Genomic DNA, 24,758 nt, shown 5'->3' with positions numbered 1-24,758 from the left:
CGCACACACACACATAGATATAAACGTATTCTCCGTTGAGATATTGCAGCCGCTGCTGTGTCCAGGCCCAGGAGCCTTAGCACTGTGCTGTGATGTCACTCAATACCACTGACATCACTAGGTGTAAACAACATCTCTCCTTTGCTGTGTATGTGACTATGGAGCTGTTTGGTGATGTCGTCTATTACGGCCTTCATAGAAGCAACAGGAGATTGTTGCATCCATCTTGAACCCTCAGAACTACAGTGCTATGATGTCACTCACTTCCACAGGCCTTGCAGAGTGTAAACAACAACAACCCAGCTTTGTTGTGTATGTAACCAAAGGGATTTGTGATGTCACCTAGAACCTTCACAGCAGCGACAGCTTTATGAGGAGCATCAGCACTGCTCTGCCTGAGCAGAACCATCACCGCCATAGGTTGTCAAATAACCCGGATTTAACCCACACAGGTAAGTCCAATGGGGTGCAGGCATGTCCTCTATGCTTACAGCTTCCCGTGGGTGTTGGTTTGATACCGTTTGGGGACAGCCAAGGAGGCATCTGCAGGCAACAAAGGTAGGTGTGTGCTTGTGTGTGTGTTTCCTATGCAGATCCTAAGCCCAGTGTCACATGCAAGTAGGAGGAGTAAGAAGGGTTCCTGGCAAATCCGGGTTATGGATTGCATTTAAAAAGGCCCCGTGGGAGTGCAATGGGCCCCTGTCTTGCTGCTTAGCAATAATGGTATGGGTTTAGGTTCTGCTGTGTGTACTGGTGGTTGACTGCCCCCCAGCCCAGAGTGTGCATGGAAAATTGTCTGGCAGCCTCCCTGACAGCAAGCAGTGATAGTGCCCATGAAGGGGACCTTGTTGGGCCCGCCCCTTTCACGGTTATCGCTTCTCGGCCTTTTGGCTAAGATCAAGTGTAGTATCTGTTCTTATCAGTTTAATATCTGATACGTCCCCTATCTGGGGACCATATATTAAATGGATTTTTGAGAACGGGGGCCGATTTCGAAGCTTGCTTCCGTCGCCCTATGCATTGACCCGATATGGCAGTATCTTCGGGTACAGTGCACCACCCCCTTACAGGGTTAAAAAGAAAGATTCCTACTTTCATTGCTACCTGCTTGCTGGCTAGCCAGCTAGCCAGCCCTGTGGGCCTTGCTGCTGCTGCAGCCAAAAAACAAAAGGTGGTGCTGCTGCTGCTTCTGCTGCTTCTGCTTCTGCTTGTGTCTGGCCCCTGTTGGAGCGTCCAGGCACAGGACTTCTGCTGCTGCTGACTAAATGGCCTCCTTAATTGGATCATTTGAGTAGCCAGCACACCTGTGCAGGTAGGGCATGACATGATAGGCAGCTGCCTTGATAGCGGGTGGGTGCTGAATGTTCCTAATTGACAAAATAAGATTAATGCTTATGAAGAAATATAAAATCTCATCCCTTCCCCAATATCGCGCCACACCCCTACCCCTTAATTCCCTGGTTGAACGTGATGGACATATGTCTTTTTTCGACCGTACTAACTATGTAACTATGTAACATAACATGGGGGGGGGGGTCTCCTGGCTGTTCACACAGGTGTGTCATTGCTGTACATTGACCATGCATTGCTTCTGTGGTATTGCAAAGGCAAAGACAAATGCTTCCAGCCATCCATTGCACTAATGGATTGGTCATCAGCTGGCTGTCTATGTCCCGCATCAATATAGACCAAAGTACAGAGGGTTAGGCTATGCTATTGTGCACCTACCTGATGCATCAGAAGGTGCGAGGCCCTTGCTAAATTCTGTGCACAGACTTTGAGATCTATGCTTTAGACTGTATCTAAACCTGCTCCAACATGGACTGACATTCTGGCCTACTTTCAGCCGATGCGACTTGTCTGTCGCTGAACAGTCGCTTTTTATGTATTCAGCACCTATGTATAATGTTGTAAAAATGCTCTAGAAGCTAAAGTCGCAGAAATGTCACACATATTTGGCCTGCAACTTTCTGTGCGACAAATTCAGACAGGAAAAATCAGTATAAATCCTTAGAAAATTATCCCCCAGTGTCTCCATCTGCTGGCGGTATTGAATAAGCATTGCTGCACTGATGGGGTATGCATTAGACGAAAAAAAAGAAGAAAAAGAAGAATAATACGCCCAGAAAAGAGGCGAAAAGGAGAAAAACGTAAAAAAACGTGAAAAAAAAGTAAGAGGAAGAGAAGGGAAAAAAAGGTGGAAATGGGTTTAAAAGTGATTTCGGCGGAGAAATATATATATATATATATATATATATATATATATATATATATATATATATATATGCGCACACACACACATAGATATAAACGTATTCTCCGTTGAGATATTGCAGCCGCTGCTGTGTCCAGGCCCAGGAGCCTTAGCACTGTGCTGTGATGTCACTCAATACCACTGACATCACTAGGTGTAAACAACATCTCTCCTTTGCTGTGTATGTGACTATGGAGCTGTTTGGTGATGTCGTCTATTACGGCCTTCATAGAAGCAACAGGAGATTGTTGCATCCATCTTGAACCCTCAGAACTACAGTGCTATGATGTCACTCACTTCCACAGGCCTTGCAGAGTGTAAACAACAACAACCCAGCTTTGTTGTGTATGTAACCAAAGGGATTTGTGATGTCACCTAGAACCTTCACAGCAGCGACAGCTTTATGAGGAGCATCAGCACTGCTCTGCCTGAGCAGAACCATCACCGCCATAGGTTGTCAAATAACCCGGATTTAACCCACACAGGTAAGTCCAATGGGGTGCAGGCATGTCCTCTATGCTTACAGCTTCCCGTGGGTGTTGGTTTGATACCGTTTGGGGACAGCCAAGGAGGCATCTGCAGGCAACAAAGGTAGGTGTGTGCTTGTGTGTGTGTTTCCTATGCAGATCCTAAGCCCAGTGTCACATGCAAGTAGGAGGAGTAAGAAGGGTTCCTGGCAAATCCGGGTTATGGATTGCATTTAAAAAGGCCCCGTGGGAGTGCAATGGGCCCCTGTCTTGCTGCTTAGCAATAATGGTATGGGTTTAGGTTCTGCTGTGTGTACTGGTGGTTGACTGCCCCCCAGCCCAGAGTGTGCATGGAAAATTGTCTGGCAGCCTCCCTGACAGCAAGCAGTGATAGTGCCCATGAAGGGGACCTTGTTGGGCCCGCCCCTTTCACGGTTATCGCTTCTCGGCCTTTTGGCTAAGATCAAGTGTAGTATCTGTTCTTATCAGTTTAATATCTGATACGTCCCCTATCTGGGGACCATATATTAAATGGATTTTTGAGAACGGGGGCCGATTTCGAAGCTTGCTTCCGTCGCCCTATGCATTGACCCGATATGGCAGTATCTTCGGGTACAGTGCACCACCCCCTTACAGGGTTAAAAAGAAAGATTCCTACTTTCATTGCTACCTGCTTGCTGGCTAGCCAGCTAGCCAGCCCTGTGGGCCTTGCTGCTGCTGCAGCCAAAAAACAAAAGGTGGTGCTGCTGCTGCTTCTGCTGCTTCTGCTTCTGCTTGTGTCTGGCCCCTGTTGGAGCGTCCAGGCACAGGACTTCTGCTGCTGCTGACTAAATGGCCTCCTTAATTGGATCATTTGAGTAGCCAGCACACCTGTGCAGGTAGGGCATGACATGATAGGCAGCTGCCTTGATAGCGGGTGGGTGCTGAATGTTCCTAATTGACAAAATAAGATTAATGCTTATGAAGAAATATAAAATCTCATCCCTTCCCCAATATCGCGCCACACCCCTACCCCTTAATTCCCTGGTTGAACGTGATGGACATATGTCTTTTTTCGACCGTACTAACTATGTAACTATGTAACATAACATGGGGGGGGGGGGGTCTCCTGGCTGTTCACACAGGTGTGTCATTGCTGTACATTGACCATGCATTGCTTCTGTGGTATTGCAAAGGCAAAGACAAATGCTTCCAGCCATCCATTGCACTAATGGATTGGTCATCAGCTGGCTGTCTATGTCCCGCATCAATATAGACCAAAGTACAGAGGGTTAGGCTATGCTATTGTGCACCTACCTGATGCATCAGAAGGTGCGAGGCCCTTGCTAAATTCTGTGCACAGACTTTGAGATCTATGCTTTAGACTGTATCTAAACCTGCTCCAACATGGACTGACATTCTGGCCTACTTTCAGCCGATGCGACTTGTCTGTCGCTGAACAGTCGCTTTTTATGTATTCAGCACCTATGTATAATGTTGTAAAAATGCTCTAGAAGCTAAAGTCGCAGAAATGTCACACATATTTGGCCTGCAACTTTCTGTGCGACAAATTCAGACAGGAAAAATCAGTATAAATCCTTAGAAAATTATCCCCCAGTGTCTCCATCTGCTGGCGGTATTGAATAAGCATTGCTGCACTGATGGGGTATGCATTAGACGAAAAAAAAGAAGAAAAAGAAGAATAATACGCCCAGAAAAGAGGCGAAAAGGAGAAAAACGTAAAAAAACGTGAAAAAAAAGTAAGAGGAAGAGAAGGGAAAAAAAGGTGGAAATGGGTTTAAAAGTGATTTCGGCGGAGAAATATATATATATATATATATATATATATATATATATATATATATATGCGCACACACACACATAGATATAAACGTATTCTCCGTTGAGATATTGCAGCCGCTGCTGTGTCCAGGCCCAGGAGCCTTAGCACTGTGCTGTGATGTCACTCAATACCACTGACATCACTAGGTGTAAACAACATCTCTCCTTTGCTGTGTATGTGACTATGGAGCTGTTTGGTGATGTCGTCTATTACGGCCTTCATAGAAGCAACAGGAGATTGTTGCATCCATCTTGAACCCTCAGAACTACAGTGCTATGATGTCACTCACTTCCACAGGCCTTGCAGAGTGTAAACAACAACAACCCAGCTTTGTTGTGTATGTAACCAAAGGGATTTGTGATGTCACCTAGAACCTTCACAGCAGCGACAGCTTTATGAGGAGCATCAGCACTGCTCTGCCTGAGCAGAACCATCACCGCCATAGGTTGTCAAATAACCCGGATTTAACCCACACAGGTAAGTCCAATGGGGTGCAGGCATGTCCTCTATGCTTACAGCTTCCCGTGGGTGTTGGTTTGATACCGTTTGGGGACAGCCAAGGAGGCATCTGCAGGCAACAAAGGTAGGTGTGTGCTTGTGTGTGTGTTTCCTATGCAGATCCTAAGCCCAGTGTCACATGCAAGTAGGAGGAGTAAGAAGGGTTCCTGGCAAATCCGGGTTATGGATTGCATTTAAAAAGGCCCCGTGGGAGTGCAATGGGCCCCTGTCTTGCTGCTTAGCAATAATGGTATGGGTTTAGGTTCTGCTGTGTTTACTGGTGGTTGACTGCCCCCCAGCCCAGAGTGTGCATGGAAAATTGTCTGGCAGCCTCCCTGACAGCAAGCAGTGATAGTGCCCATGAAGGGGACCTTGTTGGGCCCGCCCCTTTCACGGTTATCGCTTCTCGGCCTTTTGGCTAAGATCAAGTGTAGTATCTGTTCTTATCAGTTTAATATCTGATACGTCCCCTATCTGGGGACCATATATTAAATGGATTTTTGAGAACGGGGGCCGATTTCGAAGCTTGCTTCCGTCGCCCTATGCATTGACCCGATATGGCAGTATCTTCGGGTACAGTGCACCACCCCCTTACAGGGTTAAAAAGAAAGATTCCTACTTTCATTGCTACCTGCTTGCTGGCTAGCCAGCTAGCCAGCCCTGTGGGCCTTGCTGCTGCTGCAGCCAAAAAACAAAAGGTGGTGCTGCTGCTGCTTCTGCTGCTTCTGCTTCTGCTTGTGTCTGGCCCCTGTTGGAGCGTCCAGGCACAGGACTTCTGCTGCTGCTGACTAAATGGCCTCCTTAATTGGATCATTTGAGTAGCCAGCACACCTGTGCAGGTAGGGCATGACATGATAGGCAGCTGCCTTGATAGCGGGTGGGTGCTGAATGTTCCTAATTGACAAAATAAGATTAATGCTTATGAAGAAATATAAAATCTCATCCCTTCCCCAATATCGCGCCACACCCCTACCCCTTAATTCCCTGGTTGAACGTGATGGACATATGTCTTTTTTCGACCGTACTAACTATGTAACTATGTAACATAACATGGGGGGGGGGGGTCTCCTGGCTGTTCACACAGGTGTGTCATTGCTGTACATTGACCATGCATTGCTTCTGTGGTATTGCAAAGGCAAAGACAAATGCTTCCAGCCATCCATTGCACTAATGGATTGGTCATCAGCTGGCTGTCTATGTCCCGCATCAATATAGACCAAAGTACAGAGGGTTAGGCTATGCTATTGTGCACCTACCTGATGCATCAGAAGGTGCGAGGCCCTTGCTAAATTCTGTGCACAGACTTTGAGATCTATGCTTTAGACTGTATCTAAACCTGCTCCAACATGGACTGACATTCTGGCCTACTTTCAGCCGATGCGACTTGTCTGTCGCTGAACAGTCGCTTTTTATGTATTCAGCACCTATGTATAATGTTGTAAAAATGCTCTAGAAGCTAAAGTCGCAGAAATGTCACACATATTTGGCCTGCAACTTTCTGTGCGACAAATTCAGACAGGAAAAATCAGTATAAATCCTTAGAAAATTATCCCCCAGTGTCTCCATCTGCTGGCGGTATTGAATAAGCATTGCTGCACTGATGGGGTATGCATTAGACGAAAAAAAAGAAGAAAAAGAAGAATAATACGCCCAGAAAAGAGGCGAAAAGGAGAAAAACGTAAAAAAACGTGAAAAAAAAGTAAGAGGAAGAGAAGGGAAAAAAAGGTGGAAATGGGTTTAAAAGTGATTTCGGCGGAGAAATATATATATATATATATATATATATATATATATATATATATATATATGCGCACACACACACATAGATATAAACGTATTCTCCGTTGAGATATTGCAGCCGCTGCTGTGTCCAGGCCCAGGAGCCTTAGCACTGTGCTGTGATGTCACTCAATACCACTGACATCACTAGGTGTAAACAACATCTCTCCTTTGCTGTGTATGTGACTATGGAGCTGTTTGGTGATGTCGTCTATTACGGCCTTCATAGAAGCAACAGGAGATTGTTGCATCCATCTTGAACCCTCAGAACTACAGTGCTATGATGTCACTCACTTCCACAGGCCTTGCAGAGTGTAAACAACAACAACCCAGCTTTGTTGTGTATGTAACCAAAGGGATTTGTGATGTCACCTAGAACCTTCACAGCAGCGACAGCTTTATGAGGAGCATCAGCACTGCTCTGCCTGAGCAGAACCATCACCGCCATAGGTTGTCAAATAACCCGGATTTAACCCACACAGGTAAGTCCAATGGGATGCAGGCATGTCCTCTATGCTTACAGCTTCCCGTGGGTGTTGGTTTGATACCGTTTGGGGACAGCCAAGGAGGCATCTGCAGGCAACAAAGGTAGGTGTGTGCTTGTGTGTGTGTTTCCTATGCAGATCCTAAGCCCAGTGTCACATGCAAGTAGGAGGAGTAAGAAGGGTTCCTGGCAAATCCGGGTTATGGATTGCATTTAAAAAGGCCCCGTGGGAGTGCAATGGGCCCCTGTCTTGCTGCTTAGCAATAATGGTATGGGTTTAGGTTCTGCTGTGTGTACTGGTGGTTGACTGCCCCCCAGCCCAGAGTGTGCATGGAAAATTGTCTGGCAGCCTCCCTGACAGCAAGCAGTGATAGTGCCCATGAAGGGGACCTTGTTGGGCCCGCCCCTTTCACGGTTATCGCTTCTCGGCCTTTTGGCTAAGATCAAGTGTAGTATCTGTTCTTATCAGTTTAATATCTGATACGTCCCCTATCTGGGGACCATATATTAAATGGATTTTTGAGAACGGGGGCCGATTTCGAAGCTTGCTTCCGTATTGACCCGATATGGCAGTATCTTCGGGTACAGTGCACCACCCCCTTACAGGGTTAAAAAGAAAGATTCCTACTTTCATTGCTACCTGCTTGCTGGCTAGCCAGCTAGCCAGCCCTGTGGGCCTTGCTGCTGCTGCAGCCAAAAAACAAAAGGTGGTGCTGCTGCTGCTTCTGCTGCTTCTGCTTCTGCTTGTGTCTGGCCCCTGTTGGAGCGTCCAGGCACAGGACTTCTGCTGCTGCTGACTAAATGGCCTCCTTAATTGGATCATTTGAGTAGCCAGCACACCTGTGCAGGTAGGGCATGACATGATAGGCAGCTGCCTTGATAGCGGGTGGGTGCTGAATGTTCCTAATTGACAAAATAAGATTAATGCTTATGAAGAAATATAAAATCTCATCCCTTCCCCAATATCGCGCCACACCCCTACCCCTTAATTCCCTGGTTGAACGTGATGGACATATGTCTTTTTTCGACCGTACTAACTATGTAACTATGTAACATAACATGGGGGGGGGGGGGGGGGGTCTCCTGGCTGTTCACACAGGTGTGTCATTGCTGTACATTGACCATGCATTGCTTCTGTGGTATTGCAAAGGCAAAGACAAATGCTTCCAGCCATCCATTGCACTAATGGATTGGTCATCAGCTGGCTGTCTATGTCCCGCATCAATATAGACCAAAGTACAGAGGGTTAGGCTATGCTATTGTGCACCTACCTGATGCATCAGAAGGTGCGAGGCCCTTGCTAAATTCTGTGCACAGACTTTGAGATCTATGCTTTAGACTGTATCTAAACCTGCTCCAACATGGACTGACATTCTGGCCTACTTTCAGCCGATGCGACTTGTCTGTCGCTGAACAGTCGCTTTTTATGTATTCAGCACCTATGTATAATGTTGTAAAAATGCTCTAGAAGCTAAAGTCGCAGAAATGTCACACATATTTGGCCTGCAACTTTCTGTGCGACAAATTCAGACAGGAAAAATCAGTATAAATCCTTAGAAAATTATCCCCCAGTGTCTCCATCTGCTGGCGGTATTGAATAAGCATTGCTGCACTGATGGGGTATGCATTAGACGAAAAAAAAGAAGAAAAAGAAGAATAATACGCCCAGAAAAGAGGCGAAAAGGAGAAAAACGTAAAAAAACGTGAAAAAAAAGTAAGAGGAAGAGAAGGGAAAAAAAGGTGGAAATGGGTTTAAAAGTGATTTCGGCGGAGATATATATATATATATATATATATATATATATATATATATATATATGCGCACACACACACATAGATATAAACGTATTCTCCGTTGAGATATTGCAGCCGCTGCTGTGTCCAGGCCCAGGAGCCTTAGCACTGTGCTGTGATGTCACTCAATACCACTGACATCACTAGGTGTAAACAACATCTCTCCTTTGCTGTGTATGTGACTATGGAGCTGTTTGGTGATGTCGTCTATTACGGCCTTCATAGAAGCAACAGGAGATTGTTGCATCCATCTTGAACCCTCAGAACTACAGTGCTATGATGTCACTCACTTCCACAGGCCTTGCAGAGTGTAAACAACAACAACCCAGCTTTGTTGTGTATGTAACCAAAGGGATTTGTGATGTCACCTAGAACCTTCACAGCAGCGACAGCTTTATGAGGAGCATCAGCACTGCTCTGCCTGAGCAGAACCATCACCGCCATAGGTTGTCAAATAACCCGGATTTAACCCACACAGGTAAGTCCAATGGGGTGCAGGCATGTCCTCTATGCTTACAGCTTCCCGTGGGTGTTGGTTTGATACCGTTTGGGGACAGCCAAGGAGGCATCTGCAGGCAACAAAGGTAGGTGTGTGCTTGTGTGTGTGTTTCCTATGCAGATCCTAAGCCCAGTGTCACATGCAAGTAGGAGGAGTAAGAAGGGTTCCTGGCAAATCCGGGTTATGGATTGCATTTAAAAAGGCCCCGTGGGAGTGCAATGGGCCCCTGTCTTGCTGCTTAGCAATAATGGTATGGGTTTAGGTTCTGCTGTGTGTACTGGTGGTTGACTGCCCCCCAGCCCAGAGTGTGCATGGAAAATTGTCTGGCAGCCTCCCTGACAGCAAGCAGTGATAGTGCCCATGAAGGGGACCTTGTTGGGCCCGCCCCTTTCACGGTTATCGCTTCTCGGCCTTTTGGCTAAGATCAAGTGTAGTATCTGTTCTTATCAGTTTAATATCTGATACGTCCCCTATCTGGGGACCATATATTAAATGGATTTTTGAGAACGGGGGCCGATTTCGAAGCTTGCTTCCGTCGCCCTATGCATTGACCCGATATGGCAGTATCTTCGGGTACAGTGCACCACCCCCTTACAGGGTTAAAAAGAAAGATTCCTACTTTCATTGCTACCTGCTTGCTGGCTAGCCAGCTAGCCAGCCCTGTGGGCCTTGCTGCTGCTGCAGCCAAAAAACAAAAGGTGGTGCTGCTGCTGCTTCTGCTGCTTCTGCTTCTGCTTGTGTCTGGCCCCTGTTGGAGCGTCCAGGCACAGGACTTCTGCTGCTGCTGACTAAATGGCCTCCTTAATTGGATCATTTGAGTAGCCAGCACACCTGTGCAGGTAGGGCATGACATGATAGGCAGCTGCCTTGATAGCGGGTGGGTGCTGAATGTTCCTAATTGACAAAATAAGATTAATGCTTATGAAGAAATATAAAATCTCATCCCTTCCCCAATATCGCGCCACACCCCTACCCCTTAATTCCCTGGTTGAACGTGATGGACATATGTCTTTTTTTGACCGTACTAACTATGTAACTATGTAACATAACATGGGGGGGGGGGGGGGGTCTCCTGGCTGTTCACACAGGTGTGTCATTGCTGTACATTGACCATGCATTGCTTCTGTGGTATTGCAAAGGCAAAGACAAATGCTTCCAGCCATCCATTGCACTAATGGATTGGTCATCAGCTGGCTGTCTATGTCCCGCATCAATATAGACCAAAGTACAGAGGGTTAGGCTATGCTATTGTGCACCTACCTGATGCATCAGAAGGTGCGAGGCCCTTGCTAAATTCTGTGCACAGACTTTGAGATCTATGCTTTAGACTGTATCTAAACCTGCTCCAACATGGACTGACATTCTGGCCTACTTTCAGCCGATGCGACTTGTCTGTCGCTGAACAGTCGCTTTTTATGTATTCAGCACCTATGTATAATGTTGTAAAAATGCTCTAGAAGCTAAAGTCGCAGAAATGTCACACATATTTGGCCTGCAACTTTCTGTGCGACAAATTCAGACAGGAAAAATCAGTATAAATCCTTAGAAAATTATCCCCCAGTGTCTCCATCTGCTGGCGGTATTGAATAAGCATTGCTGCACTGATGGGGTATGCATTAGACGAAAAAAAAGAAGAAAAAGAAGAATAATACGCCCAGAAAAGAGGCGAAAAGGAGAAAAACGTAAAAAAACGTGAAAAAAAAGTAAGAGGAAGAGAAGGGAAAAAAAGGTGGAAATGGGTTTAAAAGTGATTTCGGCGGAGAAATATATATATATATATATATATATATATATATATATATATATATGCGCACACACACACATAGATATAAACGTATTCTCCGTTGAGATATTGCAGCCGCTGCTGTGTCCAGGCCCAGGAGCCTTAGCACTGTGCTGTGATGTCACTCAATACCACTGACATCACTAGGTGTAAACAACATCTCTCCTTTGCTGTGTATGTGACTATGGAGCTGTTTGGTGATGTCGTCTATTACGGCCTTCATAGAAGCAACAGGAGATTGTTGCATCCATCTTGAACCCTCAGAACTACAGTGCTATGATGTCACTCACTTCCACAGGCCTTGCAGAGTGTAAACAACAACAACCCAGCTTTGTTGTGTATGTAACCAAAGGGATTTGTGATGTCACCTAGAACCTTCACAGCAGCGACAGCTTTATGAGGAGCATCAGCACTGCTCTGCCTGAGCAGAACCATCACCGCCATAGGTTGTCAAATAACCCGGATTTAACCCACACAGGTAAGTCCAATGGGGTGCAGGCATGTCCTCTATGCTTACAGCTTCCCGTGGGTGTTGGTTTGATACCGTTTGGGGACAGCCAAGGAGGCATCTGCAGGCAACAAAGGTAGGTGTGTGCTTGTGTGTGTGTTTCCTATGCAGATCCTAAGCCCAGTGTCACATGCAAGTAGGAGGAGTAAGAAGGGTTCCTGGCAAATCCGGGTTATGGATTGCATTTAAAAAGGCCCCGTGGGAGTGCAATGGGCCCCTGTCTTGCTGCTTAGCAATAATGGTATGGGTTTAGGTTCTGCTGTGTGTACTGGTGGTTGACTGCCCCCCAGCCCAGAGTGTGCATGGAAAATTGTCTGGCAGCCTCCCTGACAGCAAGCAGTGATAGTGCCCATGAAGGGGACCTTGTTGGGCCCGCCCCTTTCACGGTTATCGCTTCTCGGCCTTTTGGCTAAGATCAAGTGTAGTATCTGTTCTTATCAGTTTAATATCTGATACGTCCCCTATCTGGGGACCATATATTAAATGGATTTTTGAGAACGGGGGCCGATTTCGAAGCTTGCTTCCGTCGCCCTATGCATTGACCCGATATGGCAGTATCTTCGGGTACAGTGCACCACCCCCTTACAGGGTTAAAAAGAAAGATTCCTACTTTCATTGCTACCTGCTTGCTGGCTAGCCAGCTAGCCAGCCCTGTGGGCCTTGCTGCTGCTGCAGCCAAAAAACAAAAGGTGGTGCTGCTGCTGCTTCTGCTGCTTCTGCTTCTGCTTGTGTCTGGCCCCTGTTGGAGCGTCCAGGCACAGGACTTCTGCTGCTGCTGACTAAATGGCCTCCTTAATTGGATCATTTGAGTAGCCAGCACACCTGTGCAGGTAGGGCATGACATGATAGGCAGCTGCCTTGATAGCGGGTGGGTGCTGAATGTTCCTAATTGACAAAATAAGATTAATGCTTATGAAGAAATATAAAATCTCATCCCTTCCCCAATATCGCGCCACACCCCTACCCCTTAATTCCCTGGTTGAACGTGATGGACATATGTCTTTTTTCGACCGTACTAACTATGTAACTATGTAACATAACATGGGGGGGGGGGGTCTCCTGGCTGTTCACACAGGTGTGTCATTGCTGTACATTGACCATGCATTGCTTCTGTGGTATTGCAAAGGCAAAGACAAATGCTTCCAGCCATCCATTGCACTAATGGATTGGTCATCAGCTGGCTGTCTATGTCCCGCATCAATATAGACCAAAGTACAGAGGGTTAGGCTATGCTATTGTGCACCTACCTGATGCATCAGAAGGTGCGAGGCCCTTGCTAAATTCTGTGCACAGACTTTGAGATCTATGCTTTAGACTGTATCTAAACCTGCTCCAACATGGACTGACATTCTGGCCTACTTTCAGCCGATGCGACTTGTCTGTCGCTGAACAGTCGCTTTTTATGTATTCAGCACCTATGTATAATGTTGTAAAAATGCTCTAGAAGCTAAAGTCGCAGAAATGTCACACATATTTGGCCTGCAACTTTCTGTGCGACAAATTCAGACAGGAAAAATCAGTATAAATCCTTAGAAAATTATCCCCCAGTGTCTCCATCTGCTGGCGGTATTGAATAAGCATTGCTGCACTGATGGGGTATGCATTAGACGAAAAAAAAGAAGAAAAAGAAGAATAATACGCCCAGAAAAGAGGCGAAAAGGAGAAAAACGTAAAAAAACGTGAAAAAAAAGTAAGAGGAAGAGAAGGGAAAAAAAGGTGGAAATGGGTTTAAAAGTGATTTCGGCGGAGAAATATATATATATATATATATATATATATATATATATATATATGCGCACACACACACATAGATATAAACGTATTCTCCGTTGAGATATTGCAGCCGCTGCTGTGTCCAGGCCCAGGAGCCTTAGCACTGTGCTGTGATGTCACTCAATACCACTGACATCACTAGGTGTAAACAACATCTCTCCTTTGCTGTGTATGTGACTATGGAGCTGTTTGGTGATGTCGTCTATTACGGCCTTCATAGAAGCAACAGGAGATTGTTGCATCCATCTTGAACCCTCAGAACTACAGTGCTATGATGTCACTCACTTCCACAGGCCTTGCAGAGTGTAAACAACAACAACCCAGCTTTGTTGTGTATGTAACCAAAGGGATTTGTGATGTCACCTAGAACCTTCACAGCAGCGACAGCTTTATGAGGAGCATCAGCACTGCTCTGCCTGAGCAGAACCATCACCGCCATAGGTTGTCAAATAACCCGGATTTAACCCACACAGCTAAGTCCAATGGGGTGCAGGCATGTCCTCTATGCTTACAGCTTCCCGTGGGTGTTGGTTTGATACCGTTTGGGGACAGCCAAGGAGGCATCTGCAGGCAACAAAGGTAGGTGTGTGCTTGTGTGTGTGTTTCCTATGCAGATCCTAAGCCCAGTGTCACATGCAAGTAGGAGGAGTAAGAAGGGTTCCTGGCAAATCCGGGTTATGGATTGCATTTAAAAAGGCCCCGTGGGAGTGCAATGGGCCCCTGTCTTGCTGCTTAGCAATAATGGTATGGGTTTAGGTTCTGCTGTGTGTACTGGTGGTTGACTGCCCCCCAGCCCAGAGTGTGCATGGAAAATTGTCTGGCAGCCTCCCTGACAGCAAGCAGTGATAGTGCCCATGAAGGGGACCTTGTTGGGCCCGCCCCTTTCACGGTTATCGCTTCTCGGCCTTATGGCTAAGATCAAGTGTAGTATCTGTTCTTATCAGTTTAATATCTGATACGTCCCCTATCTGGGGACCATATATTAAATGGATTTTTGAGAACGGGGGCCGATTTCGAAGCTTGCTTCCGTCGCCCTATGCATTGACCCGATATGGCAGTATCTTCGGGTACAGTGCACCACCCCCTTACAGGGTTAAAAAGAAAGATTCCTACTTTCATTGCTACCTGCTTGCTGGCTAGCCAGCTAGCCAGCCCTGTGGGCCTTGCTGCTGCTGCAGCCAAAAAACAAAAGGTGGTGCTGCTGCTGCTTCTGCTGCTTCTGCTTCTGCTTGTGTCTGGCCCCTGTTGGAGCGTCCAGGCACAGGACTTCTGCTGCTGCTGACTAAATGGCCTCCTTAATTGGATCATTTGAGTAGCCAGCACACCTGTGCAGGTAGGGCATGACATGATAGGCAGCTGCCTTGATAGCGGGTGGGTGCTGAATGTTCCTAATTGACAAAATAAGATTAATGCTTATGAAGAAATATAAAATCTCATCCCTTCCCCAATATCGCGCCACACCCCTACCCCTTAATTCCCTGGTTGAACGTGATGGACATATGTCTTTTTTCGACCGTACTAACTATGTAACTATGTAACATAACATGGGGGGGGGGTCTCCTGGCTGTTCACACAGGTGTGTCATTGCTGTACATTGACCATGCATTGCTTCTGTGGTATTGCAAAGGCAAAGACAAATGCTTCCAGCCATCCATTGCACTAATGGATTGGTCATCAGCTGGCTGTCTATGTCCCGCATCAATATAGACCAAAGTACAGAGGGTTAGGCTATGCTATTGTGCACCTACCTGATGCATCAGAAGGTGCGAGGCCCTTGCTAAATTCTGTGCACAGACTTTGAGATCTATGCTTTAGACTGTATCTAAACCTGCTCCAACATGGACTGACATTCTGGCCTACTTTCAGCCGATGCGACTTGTCTGTCGCTGAACAGTCGCTTTTTATGTATTCAGCACCTATGTATAATGTTGTAAAAATGCTCTAGAAGCTAAAGTCGCAGAAATGTCACACATATTTGGCCTGCAACTTTCTGTGCGACAAATTCAGACAGGAAAAATCAGTATAAATCCTTAGAAAATTATCCCCCAGTGTCTCCATCTGCTGGCGGTATTGAATAAGCATTGCTGCACTGATGGGGTATGCATTAGACGAAAAAAAAGAAGAAAAAGGAGAATAATACGCCCAGAAAAGAGGCGAAAAGGAGAAAAACGTAAAAAAACGTGAAAAAAAAGTAAGAGGAAGAGAAGGGAAAAAAAGGTGGAAATGGGTTTAAAAGTGATTTCGGCGGAGAAATATATATATATATATATATATATATATATATATATATATGCGCACACACACACATAGATATAAACGTATTCTCCGTTGAGATATTGCAGCCGCTGCTGTGTCCAGGCCCAGGAGCCTTAGCACTGTGCTGTGATGTCACTCAATACCACTGACATCACTAGGTGTAAACAACATCTCTCCTTTGCTGTGTATGTGACTATGGAGCTGTTTGGTGATGTCGTCTATTACGGCCTTCATAGAAGCAACAGGAGATTGTTGCATCCATCTTGAACCCTCAGAACTACAGTGCTATGATGTCACTCACTTCCACAGGCCTTGCAGAGTGTAAACAACAACAACCCAGCTTTGTTGTGTATGTAACCAAAGGGATTTGTGATGTCACCTAGAACCTTCACAGCAGCGACAGCTTTATGAGGAGCATCAGCACTGCTCTGCCTGAGCAGAACCATCACCGCCATAGGTTGTCAAATAACCCGGATTTAACCCACACAGGTAAGTCCAATGGGGTGCAGGCATGTCCTCTATGCTTACAGCTTCCCGTGGGTGTTGGTTTGATACCGTTTGGGGACAGCCAAGGAGGCATCTGCAGGCAACAAAGGTAGGTGTGTGCTTGTGTGTGTGTTTCCTATGCAGATCCTAAGCCCAGTGTCACATGCAAGTAGGAGGAGTAAGAAGGGTTCCTGGCAAATCCGGGTTATGGATTGCATTTAAAAAGGCCCCGTGGGAGTGCAATGGGCCCCTGTCTTGCTGCTTAGCAATAATGGTATGGGTTTAGGTTCTGCTGTGTGTACTGGTGGTTGACTGCCCCCCAGCCCAGAGTGTGCATGGAAAATTGTCTGGCAGCCTCCCTGACAGCAAGCAGTGATAGTGCCCATGAAGGGGACCTTGTTGGGCCCGCCCCTTTCACGGTTATCGCTTCTCGGCCTTTTGGCTAAGATCAAGTGTAGTATCTGTTCTTATCAGTTTAATATCTGATACGTCCCCTATCTGGGGACCATATATTAAATGGATTTTTGAGAACGGGGGCCGATTTCGAAGCTTGCTTCCGTCGCCCTATGCATTGACCCGATATGGCAGTATCTTCGGGTACAGTGCACCACCCCCTTACAGGGTTAAAAAGAAAGATTCCTACTTTCATTGCTACCTGCTTGCTGGCTAGCCAGCTAGCCAGCCCTGTGGGCCTTGCTGCTGCTGCAGCCAAAAAACAAAAGGTGGTGCTGCTGCTGCTTCTGCTGCTTCTGCTTCTGCTTGTGTCTGGCCCCTGTTGGAGCGTCCAGGCACAGGACTTCTGCTGCTGCTGACTAAATGGCCTCCTTAATTGGATCATTTGAGTAGCCAGCACACCTGTGCAGGTAGGGCATGACATGATAGGCAGCTGCCTTGATAGCGGGTGGGTGCTGAATGTTCCTAATTGACAAAATAAGATTAATGCTTATGAAGAAATATAAAATCTCATCCCTTCCCCAATATCGCGCCACACCCCTACCCCTTAATTCCCTGGTTGAACGTGATGGACATATGTCTTTTTTCGACCGTACTAACTATGTAACTATGTAACATAACATGGGGGGGGGGGTCTCCTGGCTGTTCACACAGGTGTGTCATTGCTGTACATTGACCATGCATTGCTTCTGTGGTATTGCAAAGGCAAAGACAAATGCTTCCAGCCATCCATTGCACTAATGGATTGGTCATCAGCTGGCTGTCTATGTCCCGCATCAATATAGACCAAAGTACAGAGGGTTAGGCTATGCTATTGTGCACCTACCTGATGCATCAGAAGGTGCGAGGCCCTTGCTAAATTCTGTGCACAGACTTTGAGATCTATGCTTTAGACTGTATCTAAACCTGCTCCAACATGGACTGACATTCTGGCCTACTTTCAGCCGATGCGACTTGTCTGTCGCTGAACAGTCGCTTTTTATGTATTCAGCACCTATGTATAATGTTGTAAAAATGCTCTAGAAGCTAAAGTCGCAGAAATGTCACACATATTTGGCCTGCAACTTTCTGTGCGACAAATTCAGACAGGAAAAATCAGTATAAATCCTTAGAAAATTATCCCCCAGTGTCTCCATCTGCTGGCGGTATTGAATAAGCATTGCTGCACTGATGGGGTATGCATTAGACGAAAAAAAAGAAGAAAAAGAAGAATAATACGCCCAGAAAAGAGGCGAAAAGGAGAAAAACGTAAAAAAACGTGAAAAAAAAGTAAGAGGAAGAGAAGGGAAAAAAAGGTGGAAATGGGTTTAAAAGTGATTTCGGCGGAGAAATATATATATATATATATATATATATATATATATATATATATATGCGCACACACACACATAGATATAAACGTATTCTCCGTTGAGATATTGCAGCCGCTGCTGTGTCCAGGCCCAGGAGCCTTAGCACTGTGCTGTGATGTCACTCAATACCACTGACATCACTAGGTGTAAACAACATCTCTCCTTTGCTGTGTATGTGACTATGGAGCTGTTTGGTGATGTCGTCTATTACGGCCTTCATAGAAGCAACAGGAGATTGTTGCATCCATCTTGAACCCTCAGAACTACAGTGCTATGATGTCACTCACTTCCACAGGCCTTGCAGAGTGTAAACAACAACAACCCAGCTTTGTTGTGTATGTAACCAAAGGGATTTGTGATGTCACCTAGAACCTTCACAGCAGCGACAGCTTTATGAGGAGCATCAGCACTGCTCTGCCTGAGCAGAACCATCACCGCCATAGGTTGTCAAATAACCCGGATTTAACCCACACAGGTAAGTCCAATGGGGTGCAGGCATGTCCTCTATGCTTACAGCTTCCCGTGGGTGTTGGTTTGATACCGTTTGGGGACAGCCAAGGAGGCATCTGCAGGCAACAAAGGTAGGTGTGTGCTTGTGTGTGTGTTTCCTATGCAGATCCTAAGCCCAGTGTCACATGCAAGTAGGAGGAGTAAGAAGGGTTCCTGGCAAATCCGGGTTATGGATTGCATTTAAAAAGGCCCCGTGGGAGTGCAATGGGCCCCTGTCTTGCTGCTTAGCAATAATGGTATGGGTTTAGGTTCTGCTGTGTGTACTGGTGGTTGACTGCCCCCCAGCCCAGAGTGTGCATGGAAAATTGTCTGGCAGCCTCCCTGACAGCAAGCAGTGATAGTGCCCATGAAGGGGACCTTGTTGGGCCCGCCCCTTTCACGGTTATCGCTTCTCGGCCTTTTGGCTAAGATCAAGTGTAGTATCTGTTCTTATCAGTTTAATATCTGATACGTCCCCTATCTGGGGACCATATATTAAATGGATTTTTGAGAACGGGGGCCGATTTCGAAGCTTGCTTCCGTCGCCCTATGCATTGACCCGATATGGCAGTATCTTCGGGTACAGTGCACCACCCCCTTACAGGGTTAAAAAGAAAGATTCCTACTTTCATTGCTACCTGCTTGCTGGCTAGCCAGCTAGCCAGCCCTGTGGGCCTTGCTGCTGCTGCAGCCAAAAAACAAAAGGTGGTGCTGCTGCTGCTTCTGCTGCTTCTGCTTCTGCTTGTGTCTGGCCCCTGTTGGAGCGTCCAGGCACAGGACTTCTGCTGCTGCTGACTAAATGGCCTCCTTAATTGGATCATTTGAGTAGCCAGCACACCTGTGCAGGTAGGGCATGACATGATAGGCAGCTGCCTTGATAGCGGGTGGGTGCTGAATGTTCCTAATTGACAAAATAAGATTAATGCTTATGAAGAAATATAAAATCTCATCCCTTCCCCAATATCGCGCCACACCCCTACCCCTTAATTCCCTGGTTGAACGTGATGGACATATGTCTTTTTTCGACCGTACTAACTATGTAACTATGTAACATAACATGGGGGGGGGGGTCTCCTGGCTGTTCACACAGGTGTGTCATTGCTGTACATTGACCATGCATTGCTTCTGTGGTATTGCAAAGGCAAAGACAAATGCTTCCAGCCATCCATTGCACTAATGGATTGGTCATCAGCTGGCTGTCTATGTCCCGCATCAATATAGACCAAAGTACAGAGGGTTAGGCTATGCTATTGTGCACCTACCTGATGCATCAGAAGGTGCGAGGCCCTTGCTAAATTCTGTGCACAGACTTTGAGATCTATGCTTTAGACTGTATCTAAACCTGCTCCAACATGGACTGACATTCTGGCCTACTTTCAGCCGATGCGACTTGTCTGTCGCTGAACAGTCGCTTTTTATGTATTCAGCACCTATGTATAATGTTGTAAAAATGCTCTAGAAGCTAAAGTCGCAGAAATGTCACACATATTTGGCCTGCAACTTTCTGTGCGACAAATTCAGACAGGAAAAATCAGTATAAATCCTTAGAAAATTATCCCCCAGTGTCTCCATCTGCTGGCGGTATTGAATAAGCATTGCTGCACTGATGGGGTATGCATTAGACGAAAAAAAAGAAGAAAAAGAAGAATAATACGCCCAGAAAAGAGGCGAAAAGGAGAAAAACGTAAAAAAACGTGAAAAAAAAGTAAGAGGAAGAGAAGGGAAAAAAAGGTGGAAATGGGTTTAAAAGTGATTTCGGCGGAGAAATATATATATATATATATATATATATATATATATATATATATATATGCGCACACACACACATAGATATAAACGTATTCTCCGTTGAGATATTGCAGCCGCTGCTGTGTCCAGGCCCAGGAGCCTTAGCACTGTGCTGTGATGTCACTCAATACCACTGACATCACTAGGTGTAAACAACATCTCTCCTTTGCTGTGTATGTGACTATGGAGCTGTTTGGTGATGTCGTCTATTACGGCCTTCATAGAAGCAACAGGAGATTGTTGCATCCATCTTGAACCCTCAGAACTACAGTGCTATGATGTCACTCACTTCCACAGGCCTTGCAGAGTGTAAACAACAACAACCCAGCTTTGTTGTGTATGTAACCAAAGGGATTTGTGATGTCACCTAGAACCTTCACAGCAGCGACAGCTTTATGAGGAGCATCAGCACTGCTCTGCCTGAGCAGAACCATCACCGCCATAGGTTGTCAAATAACCCGGATTTAACCCACACAGGTAAGTCCAATGGGGTGCAGGCATGTCCTCTATGCTTACAGCTTCCCGTGGGTGTTGGTTTGATACCGTTTGGGGACAGCCAAGGAGGCATCTGCAGGCAACAAAGGTAGGTGTGTGCTTGTGTGTGTGTTTCCTATGCAGATCCTAAGCCCAGTGTCACATGCAAGTAGGAGGAGTAAGAAGGGTTCCTGGCAAATCCGGGTTATGGATTGCATTTAAAAAGGCCCCGTGGGAGTGCAATGGGCCCCTGTCTTGCTGCTTAGCAATAATGGTATGGGTTTAGGTTCTGCTGTGTGTACTGGTGGTTGACTGCCCCCCAGCCCAGAGTGTGCATGGAAAATTGTCTGGCAGCCTCCCTGACAGCAAGCAGTGATAGTGCCCATGAAGGGGACCTTGTTGGGCCCGCCCCTTTCACGGTTATCGCTTCTCGGCCTTTTGGCTAAGATCAAGTGTAGTATCTGTTCTTATCAGTTTAATATCTGATACGTCCCCTATCTGGGGACCATATATTAAATGGATTTTTGAGAACGGGGGCCGATTTCGAAGCTTGCTTCCGTCGCCCTATGCATTGACCCGATATGGCAGTATCTTCGGGTACAGTGCACCACCCCCTTACAGGGTTAAAAAGAAAGATTCCTACTTTCATTGCTACCTGCTTGCTGGCTAGCCAGCTAGCCAGCCCTGTGGGCCTTGCTGCTGCTGCAGCCAAAAAACAAAAGGTGGTGCTGCTGCTGCTTCTGCTGCTTCTGCTTCTGCTTGTGTCTGGCCCCTGTTGGAGCGTCCAGGCACAGGACTTCTGCTGCTGCTGACTAAATGGCCTCCTTAATTGGATCATTTGAGTAGCCAGCACACCTGTGCAGGTAGGGCATGACATGATAGGCAGCTGCCTTGATAGCGGGTGGGTGCTGAATGTTCCTAATTGACAAAATAAGATTAATGCTTATGAAGAAATATAAAATCTCATCCCTTCCCCAATATCGCGCCACACCCCTACCCCTTAATTCCCTGGTTGAACGTGATGGACATATGTCTTTTTTCGACCGTACTAACTATGTAACTATGTAACATAACATGGGGGGGGGGGTCTCCTGGCTGTTCACACAGGTGTGTCATTGCTGTACATTGACCATGCATTGCTTCTGTGGTATTGCAAAGGCAAAGACAAATGCTTCCAGCCATCCATTGCACTAATGGATTGGTCATCAGCTGGCTGTCTATGTCCCGCATCAATATAGACCAAAGTACAGAGGGTTAGGCTATGCTATTGTGCACCTACCTGATGCATCAGAAGGTGCGAGGCCCTTGCTAAATTCTGTGCACAGACTTTGAGATCTATGCTTTAGACTGTATCTAAACCTGCTCCAACATGGACTGACATTCTGGCCTACTTTCAGCCGATGCGACTTGTCTGTCGCTGAACAGTCGCTTTTTATGTATTCAGCACCTATGTATAATGTTGTAAAAATGCTCTAGAAGCTAAAGTCGCAGAAATGTCACACATATTTGGCCTGCAACTTTCTGTGCGACAAATTCAGACAGGAAAAATCAGTATAAATCCTTAGAAAATTATCCCCCAGTGTCTCCATCTGCTGGCGGTATTGAATAAGCATTGCTGCACTGATGGGGTATGCATTAGACGAAAAAAAGAAGAAAAAGAAGAATAATACGCCCAGAAAAGAGGCGAAAAGGAGAAAAACGTAAAAAAACGTGAAAAAAAAGTAAGAGGAAGAGAAGGGAAAAAAAGGTGGAAATGGGTTTAAAAGTGATTTCGGCGGAGAAATATATATATATATATATATATATATATATATATATATATATATATGCGCACACACACACATAGATATAAACGTATTCTCCGTTGAGATATTGCAGCCGCTGCTGTGTCCAGGCCCAGGAGCCTTAGCACTGTGCTGTGATGTCACTCAATACCACTGACATCACTAGGTGTAAACAACATCTCTCCTTTGCTGTGTATGTGACTATGGAGCTGTTTGGTGATGTCGTCTATTACGGCCTTCATAGAAGCAACAGGAGATTGTTGCATCCATCTTGAACCCTCAGAACTACAGTGCTATGATGTCACTCACTTCCACAGGCCTTGCAGAGTGTAAACAACAACAACCCAGCTTTGTTGTGTATGTAACCAAAGGGATTTGTGATGTCACCTAGAACCTTCACAGCAGCGACAGCTTTATGAGGAGCATCAGCACTGCTCTGCCTGAGCAGAACCATCACCGCCATAGGTTGTCAAATAACCCGGATTTAACCCACACAGGTAAGTCCAATGGGGTGCAGGCATGTCCTCTATGCTTACAGCTTCCCGTGGGTGTTGGTTTGATACCGTTTGGGGACAGCCAAGGAGGCATCTGCAGGCAACAAAGGTAGGTGTGTGCTTGTGTGTGTGTTTCCTATGCAGATCCTAAGCCCAGTGTCACATGCAAGTAGGAGGAGTAAGAAGGGTTCCTGGCAAATCCGGGTTATGGATTGCATTTAAAAAGGCCCCGTGGGAGTGCAATGGGCCCCTGTCTTGCTGCTTAGCAATAATGGTATGGGTTTAGGTTCTGCTGTGTGTACTGGTGGTTGACTGCCCCCCAGCCCAGAGTGTGCATGGAAAATTGTCTGGCAGCCTCCCTGACAGCAAGCAGTGATAGTGCCCATGAAGGGGACCTTGTTGGGCCCGCCCCTTTCACGGTTATCGCTTCTCGGCCTTTTGGCTAAGATCAAGTGTAGTATCTGTTCTTATCAGTTTAATATCTGATACGTCCCCTATCTGGGGACCATATATTAAATGGATTTTTGAGAACGGGGGCCGATTTCGAAGCTTGCTTCCGTCGCCCTATGCATTGACCCGATATGGCAGTATCTTCGGGTACAGTGCACCACCCCCTTACAGGGTTAAAAAGAAAGATTCCTACTTTCATTGCTACCTGCTTGCTGGCTAGCCAGCTAGCCAGCCCTGTGGGCCTTGCTGCTGCTGCAGCCAAAAAACAAAAGGTGGTGCTGCTGCTGCTTCTGCTGCTTCTGCTTCTGCTTGTGTCTGGCCCCTGTTGGAGCGTCCAGGCACAGGACTTCTGCTGCTGCTGACTAAATGGCCTCCTTAATTGGATCATTTGAGTAGCCAGCACACCTGTGCAGGTAGGGCATGACATGATAGGCAGCTGCCTTGATAGCGGGTGGGTGCTGAATGTTCCTAATTGACAAAATAAGATTAATGCTTATGAAGAAATATAAAATCTCATCCCTTCCCCAATATCGCGCCACACCCCTACCCCTTAATTCCCTGGTTGAACGTGATGGACATATGTCTTTTTTCGACCGTACTAACTATGTAACTATGTAACATGAGGGGGGGGGGGGGGGTCTCCTGGCTGTTCACACAGGTGTGTCATTGCTGTACATTGACCATGCATTGCTTCTGTGGTATTGCAAAGGCAAAGACAAATGCTTCCAGCCATCCATTGCACTAATGGATTGGTCATCAGCTGGCTGTCTATGTCCCGCATCAATATAGACCAAAGTACAGAGGGTTAGGCTATGCTATTGTGCACCTACCTGATGCATCAGAAGGTGCGAGGCCCTTGCTAAATTCTGTGCACAGACTTTGAGATCTATGCTTTAGACTGTATCTAAACCTGCTCCAACATGGACTGACATTCTGGCCTACTTTCAGCCGATGCGACTTGTCTGTCGCTGAACAGTCGCTTTTTATGTATTCAGCACCTATGTATAATGTTGTAAAAATGCTCTAGAAGCTAAAGTCGCAGAAATGTCACACATATTTGGCCTGCAACTT

At 46.3% G+C, this 24,758-nt stretch overlaps 10 non-coding genes and 1 pseudogene across 10 annotated transcripts; all 11 read left to right on the top strand.

The window, feature by feature from the left end:
- The first annotated feature begins 871 nt into the window (after window positions 1-871).
- Window positions 872-1,062, top strand: LOC130341691 (U2 spliceosomal RNA). The gene has a single exon (XR_008881483.1). It is a non-coding gene; the product is annotated as a U2 spliceosomal RNA (small nuclear RNA).
- A 2,096-nt stretch (window positions 1,063-3,158) lies between these two features.
- On the top strand, window positions 3,159-3,349 carry LOC130341690 (U2 spliceosomal RNA). Its single transcript, XR_008881482.1, has one exon. It is a non-coding gene; the product is annotated as a U2 spliceosomal RNA (small nuclear RNA).
- A 2,090-nt stretch (window positions 3,350-5,439) lies between these two features.
- Window positions 5,440-5,630, top strand: LOC130341688 (U2 spliceosomal RNA). Its single transcript, XR_008881480.1, has one exon. It is a non-coding gene; the product is annotated as a U2 spliceosomal RNA (small nuclear RNA).
- Window positions 5,631-7,721: 2,091 nt separating this feature from the next.
- Window positions 7,722-7,902, top strand: LOC130341698 (U2 spliceosomal RNA; annotated as a pseudogene).
- A 2,093-nt stretch (window positions 7,903-9,995) lies between these two features.
- Window positions 9,996-10,186, top strand: LOC130341687 (U2 spliceosomal RNA). The gene has a single exon (XR_008881479.1). It is a non-coding gene; the product is annotated as a U2 spliceosomal RNA (small nuclear RNA).
- Window positions 10,187-12,277: 2,091 nt separating this feature from the next.
- Window positions 12,278-12,468, top strand: LOC130341686 (U2 spliceosomal RNA). Its single transcript, XR_008881478.1, has one exon. It is a non-coding gene; the product is annotated as a U2 spliceosomal RNA (small nuclear RNA).
- A 2,085-nt stretch (window positions 12,469-14,553) lies between these two features.
- On the top strand, window positions 14,554-14,744 carry LOC130341697 (U2 spliceosomal RNA). Its single transcript, XR_008881488.1, has one exon. It is a non-coding gene; the product is annotated as a U2 spliceosomal RNA (small nuclear RNA).
- Window positions 14,745-16,825: 2,081 nt separating this feature from the next.
- Window positions 16,826-17,016, top strand: LOC130341685 (U2 spliceosomal RNA). Its single transcript, XR_008881477.1, has one exon. It is a non-coding gene; the product is annotated as a U2 spliceosomal RNA (small nuclear RNA).
- Window positions 17,017-19,102: 2,086 nt separating this feature from the next.
- LOC130341684 (U2 spliceosomal RNA) lies at window positions 19,103-19,293 on the top strand. Its single transcript, XR_008881476.1, has one exon. It is a non-coding gene; the product is annotated as a U2 spliceosomal RNA (small nuclear RNA).
- Window positions 19,294-21,381: 2,088 nt separating this feature from the next.
- Window positions 21,382-21,572, top strand: LOC130341773 (U2 spliceosomal RNA). The gene has a single exon (XR_008881548.1). It is a non-coding gene; the product is annotated as a U2 spliceosomal RNA (small nuclear RNA).
- A 2,087-nt stretch (window positions 21,573-23,659) lies between these two features.
- On the top strand, window positions 23,660-23,850 carry LOC130341772 (U2 spliceosomal RNA). Its single transcript, XR_008881547.1, has one exon. It is a non-coding gene; the product is annotated as a U2 spliceosomal RNA (small nuclear RNA).
- Window positions 23,851-24,758: the final 908 nt, after the last annotated feature.

Source organism: Hyla sarda, unplaced genomic scaffold (genome assembly GCF_029499605.1).
Source record: "Hyla sarda isolate aHylSar1 unplaced genomic scaffold, aHylSar1.hap1 scaffold_624, whole genome shotgun sequence".
In the NCBI taxonomy this organism is placed as follows: domain Eukaryota; kingdom Metazoa; phylum Chordata; class Amphibia; order Anura; family Hylidae; genus Hyla; species Hyla sarda.
Note: the sequence above shows the minus strand (reverse complement) of the source record. Positions and strands in the feature narration are given on the sequence as shown.